Source organism: Nomascus leucogenys, unplaced genomic scaffold (genome assembly GCF_006542625.1).
Source record: "Nomascus leucogenys isolate Asia unplaced genomic scaffold, Asia_NLE_v1 Super-Scaffold_563, whole genome shotgun sequence".
In the NCBI taxonomy this organism is placed as follows: Eukaryota; Metazoa; Chordata; class Mammalia; order Primates; family Hylobatidae; genus Nomascus; species Nomascus leucogenys.
This window is the reverse complement of record NW_022095782.1, coordinates 134,072-138,438: the sequence shown is the minus strand read 5'-3', so window position 1 is coordinate 138,438 and position 4,367 is coordinate 134,072. Positions and strand designations below refer to the sequence as shown.

Sequence of the window (4,367 nt, the reverse complement as noted above, 5' to 3'; positions counted from 1 at the left end):
TGTAATCCCAGAACTTTGGGAGGCCAAGGTGGGTGGATCATCTGAGGTCAGGAGTTCAAGACCAGTCTGGCCATCATGGTGAAACCCCGTTTCTACCAAAAATACAAAAAGTAGCTGAGCGTGGTGGTGGATGCCTGTAATCACAGCTACATGGGAGGCTGAGGCAGGAAAGTCGCTTGAACCCAGGAGGCAGAGATTTCAGTGAGCTGAGCTGTTGCCATTGCACTCCAGCCTAGGCAATAAGAGCAAAGCTTGGTTTCAAAAATTAAAAAAATAAAAAAAAAAGAAGGACTGTGGCCTCTGCCCGGAGCACTCCGCCCTCCACTTCTCCCACCCTGCAGCCTCGAAGACCGCTTCAGCCTTTACCTCTGCTGCCCCTGCTGTGCCATGCAGAAGAGCCCAAGCTGCCAGAGTCTTGGCTCCCAGCAGGTGGCGGCTTGGCTGCCCACTATGGACTCTTTGTCCAGGGTCAACTGTATTATGAAGAAGTAATTCCAGGAGGCTATAACCTGAACCAGTAAAGCTTTGATTATGCCCAAGGGAAGGAGATAACCTGGATACAGATGACCAGAAAGCATTATGTTAAGAGCCATTGACATTTGAAGATCATCAGAAGGGAAGATAAAACATCTCAAAAATTGTAATTGCCTCCACTTCTCATTCAGAGAATTCAGTGCATACAAAATCAGCTTCTGTTGTATCATCAGATTCCATTTCAACTTCTGCCAACAACTTTTCTCCTGATTTTAGGGTCCTAAGGGGGCCTAACAAGTTAGCAGAAATGGAAGAACCACCCTTGCTTCAAGGAGAAAATATTAAAGACATGGCCAAAGATGTAACTTGTATATGTCCATTCACTGGTCTTGCACGAGGAATTCTGACTGACACAAATCATAGGTTATACTTCAAAACCATGGGACGGCATCCCCCAATTTTTTTAGATGCTTCTCTTGGTGTGATAAGTAGAGTAGAAAAAATTTGTGGTGCTTCTAGTCGAGGTGAAAATTTTTATGGACTAGAAACTGTGTCTAAGGATATTAGGAATGTATGATATGCTCATAAACCTGAGGGGCAAACAAGAATATCCATATTTGAGAATCTAATGAAATATGCATCTCCTGTCTCTAATAACCTGCCTCTTTTTGCTTTTGAATACAAAGAAGTATTCCCTGAAAATGGGTGGAAGCTATATATATACTATTTTGGAGTATAGAAGGCAGGGAATTCCAAATGAAAGGTGGAGAATAACAAAGATAAATGAACGATATGAACTTTGTGATACATACCCTGCCCTCCTGGTTGTGCCAGCAAATATTCCTGATGAAGAATTAAAGAGAGTGGCATTCTTCAGATCAAAAGGACATATCCCAATTTTATCATGGAGTCATCCTGAAAGTCAAGCCACAGTCACTCGGTGTAGCCAGCCGACGGTTAGAGTGAGTGGAAAGCGAAACAAAGATGAAAAATACCTTCAAGCTATCATGGATTCCAATGCCCAATCTCACAAAGTCTTTATATTTGATGCCCAGCCAAGTGTTAATGCTGTTGCCAATAAGGCAGAGGGTGGAGGTTATGAAAGTGAAGATGCCTATCAAAATGCTGAACTAGTTTTTCTGGATATCCACGATATTCGTGTTATGAGAGAATCATTACAAAAACTTAAGGCGATTGTGTACGCCAACATTGGGGAAACTCACTGGTTGTCTAACACGGAATCTACTCATTGGCTAGAACATATTAGGCTTATGCTTGCAGGGGCTCTTAGGATTGCTGACAAGGTAGAGTCAGGGAAGATGTCTGTGGTAGTGCATTGCAGTGATGGCTGGGATCGCACAACTCAGCTCACTTCCCTTACCATGCTCATGTTGGGTGGATACTATCGAACCATCCGAGGATTTAAAGTCCTTGTGGAGAAAGAATGGCTAAGCTTTGGACATGGATTTCAAGTAAGAGTTGGCCATGGAGATAAGAACGATGCAGATGCAGACAGATCACCTGTTTTTCTTCAATTTATTGACTCTGTCTGGCAGATGACAAGACAGTTTCCCACCACATTTAAATTCAATGAGTATTTTCTCATTACCATTTTGGATCACCTCCACAGGTGCTTATTCAGAACATTCCTCTGTAACAGTGAACAACAAAGAGGAAAAGAGAATCTTCCAAAAGGGACTGTGTCGCTGTGGTCTTACATAAATAAGCCAACTGGAAGACTTCACTAAGCCTCTCTATGGGAGCTATTCCAATCATGACCTTTATCCAATAGCCAGCATTCGCCACCTAGAGCTCTGGGTGGGATATTACATAAGGCGGAATCCACGGACGAAACCACCGGAACCTATTCACGACAGAGAAGAAGAACTTTTTGCTAAACGAGCAGAGCTTCAGAAAAAGGTAGAGGAACTACAGAGAGTGATTTTCACAGATCAGTCTCATCCTCAGAGACAGCCAGCTCTCCTGCACAATGTGTCACTCCTGTCCAAACTGTGGTATAAAGGATTGTAAGATCAGGGGCATCATTGCTACACACTCTTCATTACACTGGCAGCTCTATGAGTAGAAAGTCTTCCGAATCTAGAACCCATCTATGAGAGAAAGTTCACTCACTTTATTTATTTTAGATCTCTCTAGGATGAGTTTAGAACCGTAGCAGTGCAGGTGGCTTAAGTGAAATAACTCCATATGTAATTACATGATTATGGCACTAATCTTTTAAGTATCCAAAGAATATTAAAATACTTCAATCCTGGATCCACAGTGAGAACAAGTTTCTATTAAAAGGCAAATGCTGTTACAAATTTTGGCATCAGGTGATATTAAAATAAAACCATTTAGAAATACACTCTGTGCTCACTGTGCAGAGGAACATCAGTTTTCAAACCACTGGGCCTTGAAGTCATGACAGATCAAAATTATCTGATACCCTTTCTCCATTCTAGGTTTTTCTTTTTTGCAGTAATTGATTTACCTTGATCACTTTTCAGCTTCCATATTCTTCATATAGTAAAAGGCAAAGTGTTGAAGATATTACTGTGTAGTAGTAGTTGAAAATTGTTGCTGTCATTATTTACATACTTAACAGGTATTAGCAAGTTGATCCAAAATTAGAGGCCTTATGGATGTGCTTGGGGGAAGATGAAGGGGAGGAAGTAGCCATACAGGGGTTCAAAGAATTCCATGCCCTTCAGATTAGCCCAATTACCAGAAACATCATGGAAGATATTTTAAAAACTAATTATTTACTACAGTGTATTTCACTGGTTTTGTGTTTTCTGAATACACAGAAGCTAATTGGCAAGTTTGTAAGAAGTACTTAAAACTCTTACTATGATTGACACTTTTTCTGAAGTTTGTATAAATAGCTTATGGTGAGAAGTACTATGCTCAAATTTTACATTACATTTTTTTCTTTGCAAATCCTATAATTCCACCCAATGATTAAGTCTACCGAAGAACATATTACATGTAAAAGATGCATTACAATTGCAAAGCCAGTAAAAGAAATCTTGCTTCACTATTCACCTGCTACAAGTAAGAGTTTGGTGCTGGTAGAAACATTTGATTTTGATATCTATTTTATTCTATATAAGAGCCATACGTAATGTACTGTTAACAAAGGAGCTTCTGTCCCTTGGTCTTTTAATTAAAAGAAATTCCAAGTGACTTTTAAACTTTAAAAAAGAAAAAAAAAGCCACCTAAGAAATGAGAAAAAATATTGCAAATAATATATTTGATAGAAGTTAATATCCAGAATGTATAAACAGCTTTTAAACTCAACAAAAAAGTGAATAACCCAATTTAAAAATGGGCAAAACTCTCAATAGATGTTCCTAGAAAGCGCATATACAAATTCCCAAGAAGAATTTGAAGAGATGCTCAAAATCACGAATCTTTAGAGAAATAAAAGCAAAATCTTAATGAGCTATTACCTCACACTCATTAGGATGGCCACTATCAAACAAGAAAAAATAACAAATGTTTTCAAGGATGTAGAAAAATTGGGACACTTGTGCACTGATGGTAAAAAAAATAATAATAATGCAGACATTATAAAAAACAGTACAGAGGTTTCTCAGAATTTCTGGATATCTAACTAAATGTGCAAAGCAGGACCTGAAAGAAACATTTGCACACCCATGTGTATAACAGAACTACTCTCAAAATACAAAAGGTAGAAGCTACTTAAATGTCCCTTGATAGATAAATAAGTAAAGAAAATATGATATATGCATTTTATGATACGTATTTTATCATATAATACATATTTTATCATATGGTATACAATGAAAAATTATTTAAAAAGGAAATCTTATCACATGCTACAATAACAATAAATGTTTAGGACATGATGTTAAGTGAAATACGC

The 4,367-nt window shown here is 38.3% G+C and overlaps 1 pseudogene; it reads left to right on the top strand.

Moving 5' to 3' along the window:
• Positions 1-387: 387 nt before the first annotated feature.
• Positions 388-2,495, top strand: LOC100586638 (annotated as a pseudogene).
• Positions 2,496-4,367: the final 1,872 nt, after the last annotated feature.